Source organism: Panthera onca, chromosome B2 (assembly GCF_046562875.1).
Source record: "Panthera onca isolate mPanOnc1 chromosome B2, mPanOnc1 haplotype 2, whole genome shotgun sequence".
NCBI lineage: Eukaryota > Metazoa > Chordata > Mammalia > Carnivora > Felidae > Panthera > Panthera onca.
In genome coordinates this window covers 15,172,356-15,188,209 of record NC_138343.1, presented here as the reverse complement: position 1 = coordinate 15,188,209, position 15,854 = coordinate 15,172,356, and the positions used below count along the sequence as shown (strand labels likewise).

The following is a 15,854-nucleotide window of genomic DNA, read 5'->3' as shown; positions in this document are numbered from 1 at the left end:
AGGAAGGAAGGGCCAAATTAGGTGAATAGGTAAACAGGGCTATAGACCGCTGCAGGGCGAAGTTGCCCAGAGCAGATCTAATTAGCAAAAGAAAGGAGCCTTGTTGACCCAGAGGTAGCAAGCTCGTCTTTCTTGTCCCCTAGACTAGGTAAACAGAGGTGGTGCCTCACGTTGGCTGAAAACAACCTTCCACCTGGACGCCAGGATTTTGTTTTATATTAACCCAAACCCCTAACACCGCGTATCTTCAAAACCTCACAATTTCATTCTCTTTGTGCGCGCCCATCACCACGTTTGTAAGCCTTCTGATCCTAATAAAAACGGAGCAAGGACCCTTACTCGGGGCTCTTGTCTCCTCCCAGACATTAGCCTCTCTCACATTTTTAATCCTGTGTCCCACTTTCTTGTCCTGGACAAGAGAGAACTCCAGACCTAGAGTCTACGACACCACCTGTATTTTAAACCGACTCTACTCTTAAGAAAAGAATAAAGGAACATTAGCTACCAATTGCTTTTAAGCGATGGCTACTACATTAAGCTAAAATTCTTTCTCTTTAATATCCATTTTAGTGACCTTGGGTCTAAATCACCTCTTCCCTTAATCCCTCAGAAGGTCATTTTTAGAACATGAGTGTGAATATATAAAACACAGGGAGAAATATCTCAAGTGACAGTTTTAGTGTCTGTGGTTAAAGCAACGACCTGGATTGATTTAGAAGTCCCATTGTGGCAAGGTTATTTATTGGCCCTTCCCTGGGCGGCACTCGCCTAAGCCAAGTTTTGAAACAAACCAGCTCAGCACTTAATCAATCCTTCTCTTTCCTTTGACTTTTAAAGTGGCCTTGATCAAGAGCAGCCTTCTTCCAATGCATGCTACCCCGGTGGAATTTTCTTTTTCTACTGAATTATACAATCCCAGGTTTGACAGTGACTCACCCCTGACCTTGGACCAGCCACTTACCCTCTATATCCAGGTGGCTGCACTTAAAAAAGAAGATGTTAACATTGACCTGAAGATTCAGGGACAAATAAGTTATTAATGATTTGAAAGCACTTAAGACCTATAAAGCTCCATAAAAATCCCTCCTGCAATAACGTACGGGTAACATAAGGGAAGTGCGATAGCCAATCACCATAGTGGAAATGAACCACGGAGGCGTCATTCTGGTGTTCTGTGAAATTAAGCAAAGGAGGCTATCCCTTTCCACCAGAAGGTTTTTGCCAAAGTAGGTGAACACTTGCGAACCCGCCTTCTAGTTATTTTCTTGTGGCCGTAGTGTAACAATTTGATGTGATTCAAAGCTGTCTTCATATGTCAAAAAGCTTGGAGTGTCCTCATTGCCTTTGGCCTCCTTTGACCTAGAAAATAGAAAGCAAAGCTTGTGTTGCTAAACATGTTAGCGGAAAATGCTAACAGGTTTGGAGTTCGTAAGGGTCTGTCTAGAGACCCTGTTGGAGTATGTGGAAGAAGAGACAGGCAAGTGGTAGGTGAACCTTGTCAAACATCTTAGTGTTTTGAAAAATGTGTAGGTGCTTTACTGTCATGTGAAGCATTGCTAGACCGAAAGGAGCCAATTTAAGACAGTACTTAAAAATTAAAAAAAAATTTTTTTTTACATTTATTTATTTTTGAGAGACAGAGAGAGACAAGCATGAGCAGGGGAGGGGCAGGGAGAGGTAGACACAGAATCCGAAGCAGGCTCCAGGCTCTGAGCTGTCAGCACAGAGCCCGATGCTGGGCTCAAACCCACCAACCGTGAGATCGTGAACTGAGCTGCAGTCCGGCGCTTAACCGACTCCCGAGTCTCCCAGGCACCCCAACAATACTTTAAAGAGAACGGTGCTTGCTGTTGGGTGGACATTGTCCTTCTCCTTGGCTGCTCAGCACAGGTACCCCCTTCCAGTATCGGGGAATTCTCTCACTTTAGGGATATTGGTGGGAGGCAGGGTCTGCTTTCCACGCTAGAAGGTAAAAATGCAAGTTACCTGCTTTCCCGGGGCACAGCCACAGGACAAAGTCCTGCCAGACAGAGACACCTGTTGGGGACTTTGAAAACAGAACTAGTAACACAAAGAAAGGACCAGAAGAGCTCTACGTGACCGTGACCGTGGCAACAGATGCGGGAGCCCACCTCCTCGGGCAGCAGAGGGAGTTGTGAGTTGGCCATGTCCAGATCCAGAATTAGCAGTCTGTGGTTCAAGTTCAGATGTGGTCCCATCTTCAGACGTCTTCTTTCTACTGGAGTTCTACACTGGGATTTTGAGCACTGCTCCTGGCTGGAGGTCCCAGCCCTGGTCCCAGGGCTACTGCGAGATACCCAGGACTCTTTCGTTGTTAGTAACTGGTTAAAATGAAAAATATTCATATTTTGCATCTGTGTTTGTTGTTGTACAAACATGCACAAACCTCTCCTCTCCCCACCCTCCACTCCTCTTGGTACAACTAATTTACCATAACATTCACACATTGTGGTTGAGCAATGCAATGGGCTTTAGTAAATTTATAGTGCTATACAATTGCCACCACAATCTAGTCACATTTTTGTTTTGTTTTAGTATGCAGTTCTAGGAATTCTGACCCAGGTATGGATTTGTTTAGCCACCCCACAGTCAGGATACAGATGAAGCAACCACTAATCTGTTCTCCACCTCTAGAATTCTCTTTTCCAGAATGTCATATAAATGGAATTCTACAGTAGGTAGTCTTTTGTGTGTTTGCATGATGCTTTTGGGAGTCACCCAAGTTGTTGCATGTGATAATAGTCTATCCCTTTTTGCTGAGTGGCATTATGTTGACAGCTGGACCACAGTTTGTGTATCCCATTCACCTTTTGAGGGGCATTTGTGTCGTTTCTGGGGTTTTTTTTGGTGTTGGGGGAGAAATATCTTTTTCTATTTTAAATATCTTTTTTTACGTTTTAAAAAATTGTTTTACTTTGGAATAATCATGACTTATTAATAAAATTGGGGATACTATACAAATAATGTTTTTTCTCTAAACGATTTGTGAGCAGTTGATAATCTAATGTCCCATTATCCTCCCATTATACTTATGTATTTTCTGCACACAAGAACATTCTCCTGCATAACCACAGTACAACAGTCAAAGTCAGGAAATCCGCCTTGATACAGCACTACCACCTAATCCCCGGAGCCATTCAAGTGTGTTCAGTTGACCCAAGAGTGAATTGTTTAGCAAAAGTCTCCAGGTCACGATCACATGGAGTCTTTAGCTCCCATGGTTCTTGAGTCTCTGTCTGGAAGACTTCCTCAATCTTTCAGAGGCTTTTATGACCTTGACACTTTCATAATTAACAGTGCAGTTCTTCTGTAGATTATCCTCCAATCTGGTCTAACTGGTGTTTCCTTGAGATTAGATTAATACTATCATTGTTGGAAGTGATTGCATCCTATAATTTCTATTTGTCTCGTTACTGATGATATCCACTTTGATCCCTTAATTAGGTGGAAAATACCAGGTTTGACAAATATTTTGTAGGGTGGTATTTGGAAACTATCTTGGTACCCTGTTCTGTATCACACGTGCGCACACATGCACACACACGTGCACACACACACACACAGAATGCATATAAAATAAATGTGTACGTTTAAATATACATACCGTGTATCTATGTTCCCATGGTTTCCGGTGTTATTTAATAAGTTGTAACTATTAGCTCTGTGTCCTTCTGATGTCCCCATCGTTCTTGGGGCATGTTCTTGCTTTCTGGAACTACAGAATGTTCCAGGATCACCTTCCTCTTTCCTGTGCCAAATGCGTCAACTGATACTGGCTATTGCTGCTCCCAGGCTTTCAGTGAACAGAACTAGGGGAAATATGTACGTAGACGCACAAATACATACACACATTAAAAAAAATTTTTTTTTAACGTTTATTTATTTTTGAGAGACAGAGAGAGACTGAGCATGAGTGGGGGAGGGGCAGAGAGAGGAGAAACAGAATCCAAAGCAGGCCCCGGGCTCTGAGCTGTCAGCACAGAGCCCGTCGCAGGGCTCAAACTCACAGACTGTGAGATCATGACCTGAGCCGAAGCCGGTCACTTAACCAACTGAGCCATCCAGGCGCCCCCTACATGCACACATTTATATTACATCTTTCATCTATCATCATCATTTATTGGAGTTTTTATATATTTTAGATATTAGTTCCTTATCGCCTATATGATTTGCAAATTTTTGTTCTCATTCCATAGGTTATCTTTCTATTTTGCTTATGGTTTCCTTTGCTTTACTGAAGCTTCTTTGTTTGAAGTAGTCTCCCTTGTTTATTTGTGCTTTTGTTGCCTTAGCTTTTGGTGTCAAATCCAAAAAATCAACACCAAAACCAGTGTCAGGAACCCTACCACCTAAGTTTTCTTCTGGAGTTTTGTGATTTCAAGCCTTACATTCAAGTCATTAATCCAGTGTGAGTTGATTGGTGTGTGTGGTGTAAGATTGGGGTCCAGTTTCATTCTTTTGCATGTGGCTATCCAGTTTTCCCAGCACCATTTATTGAAAAGACTGTTCTTTCCCCCTTGTATATTTGTGACTCTTGTCACATATAATTGACCACATATGTGTGAGTTTATTAGTGGGCTCTCTACTCCATTCCGTTGATCTAGTATCTGTTTTTATGCCAGTACCATACTGTTTTGATTATGATAGCTTTGTCATATAGATTGAAATCAGGAAGTGTGATGTCTCCAGCTTTGTTCTTTTTTCTCCAGATTGCTTTGGCTATTTTGGGGTCTTTTGTGGTTCCGTGTGAATTTTAGGATTGTTCTATTTCTGTAAAAATGTTGGTATTTTGATAGGGCTTGCATTGTTTTTGTAAATCGCTTTGGCTTTGAGTAGGTGGACATTTTCAACATTATCAGTTCTTCCAATTCATGAGTATAGAATATCTTTCCCTTTACTTGTGTCTTCCTCAGTTTCTGTCATGTGTACAGATCTTTCACCTCTTTGGTTAAATTTATTCCTAGGTATTTTATTCTTTTTGAGGCGATAGTAAATAGTACTGTTTTCTCATCCCTCTTTTGGTTAATTATTAATGTATAGAAATGCAACTGAGCTTTGTATATTGATTTTGTATCCTACAACTTTACTAAATTCTTGTATCAATTTTTTTAATGGAGTCTTTAAGGTTTTCTGTATATAATATCATTTTATCTGTAAATGGAGACAGGTTTGCTGCTTTCATTCTGATCCTGATGCCTTTTATTTTTCTTGCCTAATTGCTCTGGCTACGACTCCTAGCACCATGTTAAAGAAAAGTGGCATTAGTGGGCATCCTTGTCTTGTTCCTGATCTTAGAGGAAAAGCTTTCACTTTTCACTGGTGAGTATGGTATTAGCTGTGGGCTTGTCATATATGGCCCTTATTATGTTGAGACATGTTCCCTCTGTACCGACTTTATTGAGAGTTTTATCATGAATAGACATTGAATTTTGTCAAATGCTTTTCTGCATTTATTGAGATGATCATAGGATTGCATCCTTCATTTTGTTAATGTGGTGTGTCACATTGATTGACTTGTGGGTGTTGAACCATCCCTGAATCCTTGGAATAAATCTCGCTTGATCGTGGTATATGATCCTTTTAATGTGTCATTGAATTCAGTGTGCTAATACTTTTTTTTGAGATTTTTGCAATTATATTCATTAGGGATATTGGCCAGTAATTTTCTTTTCCTATAGTGTCCTTGTCTGATTTTGGTCTCAGTGTAATGCTGGCCTCATAAAATGAGTTTGGGGGTATTCCCTCCTCTTCTATTTTTTGGAAGCATTTGAGAAGGATTGGTATTAATTCTTTAAATGGTTGGTAGAATGCACCAGTGAGTGTATCCATCCAGCCCTAAACTTTTGTTTGTTGGGAGGGTTTTTTTTTAATGTTTATTTATTTATTTATTGAGCAAAAGAGAGAGCAAGCAGAGAAAGGTAGAGAGAGAGGGAGAGAGAAATCCCAAGCAAGCTATGTGCGGTCAGCATAGAGCCTGACATGGGGTTCTAACTCACGATCTGTGAGATCATGACTTGAGCTGAAAATGAGAGTCAGACATTTAACCAACTGAGCCGTCCAGATGCCTCATTTGTTGGGAAGTTTCTAATTCCTAATTCAGTCTCTTTACCAGCAATTGGTCTGTTCAGGTTTTGTATTTCTTTTTGTTTTGTTTTAAGATTTTATCTATTTTTAAAGTAATCTCCACACCCAATGTGGGGCTCAAACCTACAACCCAGATAACAAGTTACACACTCCACCAACCGAGCAAGCCAGGCACCCCAGCTTTGATATTTCTTGATGGTTCAGTCTTGATACATTGTATGTTTTTAGGAATTTATCTGTTTCTTCTAGGTTGTCCAATTTGTTGATATATAACTGTTCATAGTAGATGCATGATCCTTTGTATTTCTGTGGTACCATTTGTAACATCTCCTTTTTTATTTCTGATCTTATTTGCATCCCCTCTCTTCTTGGTGAGTCTGGCCAAAGGTTTGTCTATTTTGTTTATCTTTAAAAAAAAAAAAAACAAAACAGCTCTTAGTTTCATTGATCCTTTCTATTGTTTTTTTTAATCTCTATTTCATTTATTTTTACTCTGATCTATGGTATTTCCTTCCTTCTACTAACTTTGGGCTTAGTTTGTTCTTCTAATTCCTTCAGGTATAAAGTTAGGTTGTTTATTTGAGATCTTTCTTATTTCTATATATAGGCATTTATTGCTATGAACTTCCTGCCTTAGAACTGCATTTACTGCATCCCGTAAATTTTGGTATGTTGTGTTTCCATTTTTCTTTGTCTTGAGATTTTTTTTTTTATTTCTCTTTTTATTTTCCCTTTGGTCCATTGGTTGTTTAATAGCATGTTGCTTGATCACCACATATTTGTGAATTTTCCGGTTTTCTTCTTATAATGGATTTCTAGTTTCACACTGCTGTGGTCAGAAAAGAAAAAAAAGCTTAGTATGATTTCAGTCTTCTTAAATTTCTTAAGACTTGTTTTGTGGCCTACTGTAAGATCTATCAGGAGAATGTTCCATGTACACTTGAGAAGAATGTGTATTTTGCTGATTTTGAATGTAATGTTTGGTATATGCCTGTTAAGTCCGTCTGGTCCGATTTGTCATTTAAGTCTGATGCTTCCTTATTGATTTTCTGTCTGGATGAAGAAAGCAGGGTATTAAAGTCCCCTGTCATTATTGTTTTGCTGTCTATTTCTCCCTTTAGGTCGGTTAGTATTTGATTTATATATTTAGGTGCTCTTATATTGGGTGTGTCAATATTTACAAATGTTATATCCTCTTGTTAGATTAACACCTTTATCATTATATAATGCCCTTCTTTGTCTCCTGTTACAGTCTTTGATTTAAATTCTGTTTCATCCAACATAGACATAGCTGCTCCAGCTTTCTTTTGGCTTCCATTTGCATGGAATATCTTTTCCACCCCTTCACTTTCAGTCTATGTGTGTCCTTAAAGCTGAAGTGGGTCTCTTACAGGCAGCATATAGTTGAGTCTTGTTTTTTTATTTGTTTAAATTTTTATCCATTCAGCCACTCTATGTCTTTTGATTGGGGAATTTAGTCCACTTACACTTAAAGTAATTGTTGAGGGGCACCGGGATGGGTCAGTGGGTTAAGCATCTGACCCTTGATCTCAGCTTGGGTCTTGATCTTGGGGTAATGAGTTCAAACCTCACTTTGGGCTCCATGCTGGATTTGGAGCCTACTTTAAAAAAAAAAAAAAAAAGGAAAGTAATTGTTGATAGGTATGGTCTTATTACTATTTTGCTAAGTGTTTTCTGGCTGTTTTGTGCTTTTGTTCCCTTCTTTGTGTCATGCTCCCCTCCTTTGTGAATTGATGCTTTTCTGTAGTGATATGCTTAGATTCCTTTCTCTTTATCTTTTGCGTATCTGCTGTAGATTTTTGCTTTGTGGTTGCCAGAGGCTTACATAAAGCAACTTATATTTATAACAGTCTATTTTAAGTGAATAACAACTTGTCCAAATGGATGCTAGAGCTCTACATTTTTACTCTCTTCCTTCCCATGTTTTGTGTTTTTGATGTCACAACTTACATCTCTTTATCTTATTAATCGCTAACACATTATTGTAGTTGTATTTATCTAATATCTTTTCTAATAAAATATTTTTTTTTCTAATTCAACTAGCCAGAATTGGTTTCTGTGGCTCACAATGAAGAACCAGACCACTATTTTTCTATACCTGGAATGTCCCTAGACCTCACCAACTGAGGGTACAAATCAGGTCACTTTACTATTTAGACATATTTTGTTAGTCACACTTATAAGCCCACACTTATATAACTATAGTATCCCAGTATTCTTGTTGTTTTTTTCCCAAGTATTTGTCTTCTTTTTTCTAATTCTTAAAAAAATGTTTATTTATTTATTTTGGGAGAGAGAGCCAGTAAGCAAAGGAGGTGCAGAGAGAGGGAGAGAGAGAGAGAATCCCAAGCAGGCTCCGTGCTGTCAGCGCAGCTCCCAATGAGGGGCTTGAACCCACTGACTATGAGATCATGACCTGAGCCAAAACCAAGAGGTAGACGCTCAACCAACTGAGCCACTCAGGCACCCCTTGCCTTCCTTTTTACATTTGTAGACATCTCCAAGCTCCTTCCTGCCACTGCCCATTTCCGCAAGATGATCAGCCCCACCCGCCACTTAATAGCCTACTTGTTCATCGTTGGCACGTCATTTCTCCCATGTAATGGGTAATGACTTGTAAGCACTGCTGTCCTTGGTTTATGTCCTTCCAGGCCCCCGGGAGAGACCTGTTGCCCCCAGGCATTACAGAGTTGGATGAGCTGAGTGCTTTCATTTTACACAAGCTTTTTCCTCTTTAGAGTTCCTAGGTTGTCAAGAGGACTGGGCTGAGGCAGACTCATGTAATGGCCACTGGGTTCTACCTGAAACTTCTGCCCTCCTCCAAACCTTAGTCTTGTTGCTAAGGCTGGTTCAGGGTGCCTGACTTTGTCTTCCCTTAGAATGAATTCACTCTCAGAGGCTCTGTGTTTATTGCTCTTTCTTCTTTTGAGCTCCCAGTCCCCGTCCAGTCCACCAGATATGACTTTCTTGGTGGTACATTCCCCCTTCTACCATGCACATCCATTATGGAGCAAATGAGCAAGTTCAAAGACCCCTGCACCTGCACCAAGCCTAGACGCATGGAAAGTGGCAAGAGTGACGATTACTTTCTTCTTATCTTATGCCTGATTCTCCTTCCCTGTTCCCCAAAACATCAGAGGAACTCCTCTTTAACCCTGCCTAGTTGAATACCTTGTCCCCTGCCGTAGAGATACCCAGCTGAGCTCAGAGGGTCAGAGGCTGCCTCTCCTACCCAAACCCTAGTGGCACTACGTTATTTCTCTTGATTTGGGCCCTTCCCTTTTCTCTCTGTCATTGATAGGTATATTACTTGCCTACCTTTGTGTAACAAATTAACCCAAAAGATAGTGGCTTGAAACAAAGCATTCACGGGGCGCCTGGGTGGCTCAGTTGGTTGAGCTTCCGACTTTGGCTCAGGTCACGATCTCACTGTCTGTGAGTTCAAGCCCCGCGTCGGGCTCTGTGCTGACAGCTCAGAGCCTGGAGCCTGCTTCGGATTCTGTGTTTCTCTCTCTCTCTAACCCTCCCCTGCTCATGCTCTGTCTCTCTGTCTCAAAAATAAAATAAAAAACATTAAAAAAAAATTTAAAAAAAGAAAGAAAAAAGAAACAAAGCATTCATTATCCCACAGTCTCTGTAGATCAAGAATACAGGAACAGGGGCGCCTGGGTGGCGCAGTCGGTTAAGCGTCCGACTTCAGCCAGGTCACGATCTCGCGGTCCGTGAGTTCGAGCCCCGCGTCAGGCTCTGGGCTGATGGCTCGGAGCCTGGAGCCTGTTTCCGATTCTGTGTCTCCCTCTCTCTCTGCCCCTCCCCCGTTCATGCTCTATCTCTCTCTGTCCCAAAAATAAATAAAAAACGTTGAAAAAAAAATTAAAAAAAAAAAAAAAAGAATACAGGAACAGCTTTGGGAATGCAAGCTGGTGCAGCCACTCTGGAAAACAGTATGGAGATTCCTCAAAAAACTAAAAGTAGAACTACCCTACGACCCAGCAATTGCACTATTAGGTATTTCTCCACGGGATACAGGTGGGCTGTTTCGAAAGGACACATGCACCCCCATGTTTATAGCAGCACTATCAACAATAGCCAAAGTTGGGAAAGAGCCCAAATGTCCATCGATGGATGAATGGATAAAGAAGAAGATGAGTATACTCCACACAATGGAGTATTACTTGGCAATCAAAAAGAATGAAATCTTGCCATTTGCAACTACGTGGATGGAACTAGAGGGTATTATGCTAAGTGAAATTAGTCAGAGAAAGACAAATATCATATGACTTCACTCATGAGGACTTTAAGAGACAAAACAGATGAACATAAGGGAAGGGAAGCAAAAATAAAAACAGGGGGAGGGGACAGAAGAGACTCATAAATATGGAGAACAAACTGAGGGTTGCTGGACGGGCTGTGGGAGGGGGGATGGGCTAAACGGGGAAGGGGCACTAAGGAATCTGCTCCTGAAATCATGGTTGCACTAGATGCTAACTAATTTGGATGTCAATTTTAAAAAATACAAAATAAAATTAAAAAAAAAAAAAAAAGAATACAGGAACAGCTTAACATGAAGATCCACAAGCCCTGGTCAAGCCTTCACATGACAGCAACCCCAGCTGACATTTGAGCCGGGAGATCAAAGCCACAACCACACAACTAAACTGCTCCCAAATCCCTAACCTCTAGAAACTGTGGGATAATAAACGCTTCCGGTGAAATTGACCCTTTTCAAGTGAACAGTTTTAGGAATTTTGACAAACATATGTGGTCGTATAATCCCCACTACAATGAAGATCTGGAATATTTCTCTGTCGCCAAAATGCAAAACGTTCTCATGCCTCTGTATAATCAATCTCTTACTCCACCCCAGTCCCCTGGCAACTGATCTAATTTTTATGCCGAGAGTTTTGCCTTTTCCAGAGTATGATCTGAATAGAACCACAGAGTAAGTAGTAGCCTTTTGAGTTTGGCTTTTTTCATTTAACATAATGCTTTTGAGAGTCACCCCCATTGTTACCTATGTTATTCATTTGTTCTTCTTTATTGCTGCCTAGATCTCCTTGCAAGGCTGCACCACGGATTTGTTTATCCATTCACAGTTGATGGTTATGTGGATTGTTTCCGGGTTTTGGCAATTAAGAATACAGCTGCTGTAGGGGAGCCTACAGTGGGTTGAACACTCAGTCGGTTGAGTGTTCAACTTCAGTTCAGGTCATGACCTCATGGTTCCTGAGTTCGAACCCTGCATGGAACCCTGCATCGGGCTCTGTGCTGACAGCTTGAAGCCTGGAGCCTGAAGCCTGCTTCAGATTCTGTGTCTCTCTCTCTCTCTCTGCCCCTCCCCGACTCATGCTCTGTCTCTCAAAAATAAATCAACATTTAAAAACAATTTTTAAGAATACAGCTTCTGTGGGGCACCTGGGGGGCACAGTCGGTTAAGCGTCCGAGTTCAGCTCAGGTCATGATCTCACAGCTTGTGAGTTCGAGCCCCGCACCGGGCTCTGTGCTGACAGCTCAGATCCTGGAGCCTGCTTTGGATTCTGTGTCTCCCTCTCTCTCTCTCTGCCCTTCCCTTGCTTGTGCTCTGTCTCTGTCTCTGTCTCTCTCAAAAATAAACATTAACAAAAAAAAAATACAGCTGCTTTAAACATTAGTCTAGAGATGTTTCTGTGGATGTATTTTCCATTTCTCTTGAAATACCCAGGAGTGAGATTGCTGGCTCAAAATGGATCACAGATCTGATTGTAAAACCCAAACCTATTAGTCTTCTACAGCAACATTTGTAATGCTGAAAATGTTTTCTTATCCTGTGGTGTTCAATACAATAGCCAGTAGCCACAAGTGGCTCTTGCGCACTTGAAATGTGGCTAATGTGACTAAGAAACTGAATTGGTCATTTTATTTAATTCGATTTTAATTAATTTAAATTTAAATTTGACATTTGACTAGCGGCTACCATGGAAGCCAATGCCCTTCCAGAAGAAAGCATAGAAAAGCACCTTTGTGACTTGGGCTGAGGCAAAGATTACTTAGGGGACACAAATCAAGCCATAAGCCATCGGAATTTGTTGATAAATTGGACTTCGTCAAAATTGAAAAAGGTCTGCTCCTTGAAAGATGCGTGTAAGATAATGGAAGGATGAGCAGCAGAGAAAATACTTATAAACAAGTATCTGGCTAAAGAATGTCACAACTTTATTAATGAAATATTTTGCCTCTTGTAAAAAATAATTTAATTAAATTTAAAATTTTGAATTAAACTTAATTTTAATTTAATGTCACAACCTAATTTTTTACAAGAGGCAAAATATTTGAATGGACACTTCACCAAAAGTGGACAGAAAATGACTACGTGGAGAGATGCTCAGGATGGTTATTCGTTAGAGAAATGGAAATCACAATTTGATGCCACCTTACGCTTAATAGGATGCCTTTGAAACTGCTGACAATACTAAGCACAGGAGACAATGTGGAGTAAATGAACTCCTCACATACTGCTGGAATGTGCAGACATTAAAAAAATAATCCAGAGCTCTTTCTATTGGAGTTTGATCAATTACATTTCCAAGGAAACTTCATCAATGTCAGCCACTGATTCCTTAACGTCCAAGGTCAAGTGCCTTGGTTTGCTCTGTATTCAGCTTTCCTCCTCCTGTAGATTAGCATTCTGTGTCCCTTGCATGCGCTGAACTACAGGATGGGTGTTTCATTTGCTCTTTTTGGTGAGAAATATAATTTCTCGTTTGGAGTTTCGGCAAAAGAACAGATCAGCCTTCCACTGGGCAGGAACAAGGATGCTGTGACTTTCTTATATAACACCGCGTTACCCCTGCTCTAGGGGCAGCAGCTGTTTATAATAACTTTGTCTCCACTGGTAGGTAAACAATGTCAGGGCCTCTCAGACTCTGAAGTTTCTGGAAATCAACCCAGGGATCTTCTTACAATGCAGATTCTGACTGAGAGGTCTGGGATAGGGTTCGAGTTTCTGCATTTCTAACGAGCTCCCAGGTGTTGTTGAGGCCGCTGTTCCCAGAACCACACCTGTTTTCCATAAAGCAAAATTCAGAATCTGATTAATGTTTGGTTCATACCTTCCCAAGAGGGTTGAGGTGCTGTATCTCTTTCAAGGAGGTTGATGACACAGCACAAATAAAGGGGTCAAGCGCTGGTAATGATGGCGTGGGTATGCTTTCAAAATACAATCTAGAAGGTGATTCCACCTTCTAGTAGTAAAATTAATAGCAACTGCTAGTTGTAAATTAATAGCAGTAAATTAATAGCAACTGGGCAACTGCTTATTGGGTGTAGCTACACCAGGCCCTGTGTTAAATCCTCTGTTGACATTATTTCACTTGCTCCTAACAAGAATCTAGTAAGAAGGGGCATTGTTAGTCCCATCTAAAAGGTAAAAAATCTGAGACTCAAGACGCTAGAACAGAAGCTATGGACCCTGGATTCTTAAGCCTTGTAGAATTGCCTACAACAAACTCACATACACACACCCGTGATGATCACAAACCGGGCGGTACGAGTGATCAAATAGGTTCTTAAAATAAATATCTGCAAACTACATAACAAAAAATGGACAGGCATATGTCAGATTACATGGAAACCACAAGACCTTTTCTCTTTGTTTCTTGAGGATGTTTTTGCTTCCCACCAATCTAGTTAATCTAGAAGTATGGTAGTTAGAGGTGGTTTGCCTCGACTTGCCTTGACATCTCACAGTAAACTTGTCAAACACCCCGATGGCAGGTTATTACAAAATGCTTCATGCTCTGAGAGAGAATGTTGACTTTTATACTAAGTACCCCGCACAGCTATTTATTGGAGGTCAAAAAAATTAAATAAAGAAAAGCAGATTCTAAATTTTAGTGCTTAATGTGTTGAGAAAGGCCGAGGGCCAAAGATACAACACAGTATATGTTTGATGGCAGAATTTTATTATTTGATCCGTGCATAGTTATCTCTGCTGGTGCTGTTAGTTCTTATCCATTGCTCTGATTAGAGGCCTAGCCATGGTTGGCACACGACTGATAAATGAATAAGTGGATGGATGGATGGATGGATGTGCCAATGGGGGGATGGAGGAGACTAAATCGGGAGGTCAAACTTGCCCAGTCAATTTAATGTGGTAGAATATTGGACACTTCCTTTTTATTCCCACGTTCCTTAGCTTTTAACCTCCTATTGTCTTGGTACTTCTTTTGTTGGATTCTTCGTGTAAAGAGGACTTTCTGCAGTGAGAGGGCTTTTTGAACGGTTAACTCCAATAACAGAATTTCAAGATAAAATAGGAATAATTTAACAAGAAATGTGGGAAAACTATATATGAAGAAAAATGTAAGGGCTCTTGGGAGATTTAAAAGATGCCTTGAATAAATGAAAAGGCATATATTTTTTTTAGTTGAAGTGTAGTTGACATACGATATTATATTAGTTTCAGGTGATAACATAGCGATTCAACAATTGTATACATTTTGAAATGCTCACCACGATAAGTCTGCTTACCATCTGTCACCATGGAAAGTTATTACAATATTATTGACTATATTCTCTCTACTTTACCTTTCATCCCCATGACTTATTTTATAACTAACTGGATGTTTGTAATCTTCATCCCCTTCACCCATTTCTCTGACTTCTTCTACCACCTCCCCCCCTTGGCAACTATGTTTGTCCTCTGTATTTATGAGTCTGTTTCTGGTTTTGGGTTTTTTTCCCTTTAAAAATTTTAATGGCCGGGAAATGGTATAGAATAACTGCCAAGTCACATGAATTAACTTTTTAAAGTTTATAATCCCAGAAAGGACATTCTATTGGTCGATGCAAACAGCATGGGAGTGTCATCAGTGGTCGTCTGGACCTGTGACTGAGTGCAGGCCATGGACCCCTCTCTACCTGGTCCAGAAAACATGGCGGCTGCCATATTTGGGAGGCTTCAGTTCTCCTTCCACCTCGGGGTTGGCCTCTGCTCTTGGTCTTGAGATTCTCCGGGAAAGGTTGATCTGTTTTCACTTGGGTGACTTTGACCGCTCTTTCGGGTCATGTCACACCCAGCCCAGTTTGTCCGGCACATGCTTGTCAAACTTGGTCTGCTGTTTGCAACACCAGCAGAGTTAAATGCAGGCTGGAATAATCAATGCAAGTTTAACCTTCTTATTTTTATTTGTTTTTTATTTCTTTTAATGTTCATTTACTTTTGGGGTGGGAGGGGCAGAGAGAGAGGGAGCCACAGAATCTGAAGCAGGCTCTAGTCTCCGGGCTGTCAGCACAGAGTCTGACGCGGGGCTTGAACCCATCAACTGTGAGATCATGACCTGAGCTGAAGTTAGACGTTCAGCTGACTGAGCCACCCAGGCACCTCTAGTTTAAGCTTCTGTAAAAGGCTCTACACAGTGAAGCTTGATCTGTTTGAAGAAGTCCAGAGCACATTTGTTGATGATCTCACATTCCTCTAAACACTGCCTGGAGTCGTTCTCTTTCCAATGGCACAGCATGAACTCATTGTTAGGCTTATCACGCTGAACTCCATAGTGATGAGCCTCAGCTTTGAGCACCGACTTTCACCTCCTACCCTTTCGGATCCCCCAGACTGCGGAGCTCCACTCTCCCTGGCATGATGGCGGTACCCGTGTTTTTCTTTGTCTGACTTACGTCATTTAACATAACAACCTCTAGGTACTTCTTGTTGTTGCAAGTGGCAAAATTTTATTCTTTTTTTATGGCTA

General features: G+C 40.8%; 1 pseudogene; it reads right to left on the bottom strand.

Moving 5' to 3' along the window:
* Positions 1-15,744, bottom strand: part of LOC144616453 (NADH dehydrogenase [ubiquinone] 1 alpha subcomplex subunit 8-like) — a 51,432-nt pseudogene extending 35,688 nt beyond the window's left edge.
* Positions 15,745-15,854: the final 110 nt, after the last annotated feature.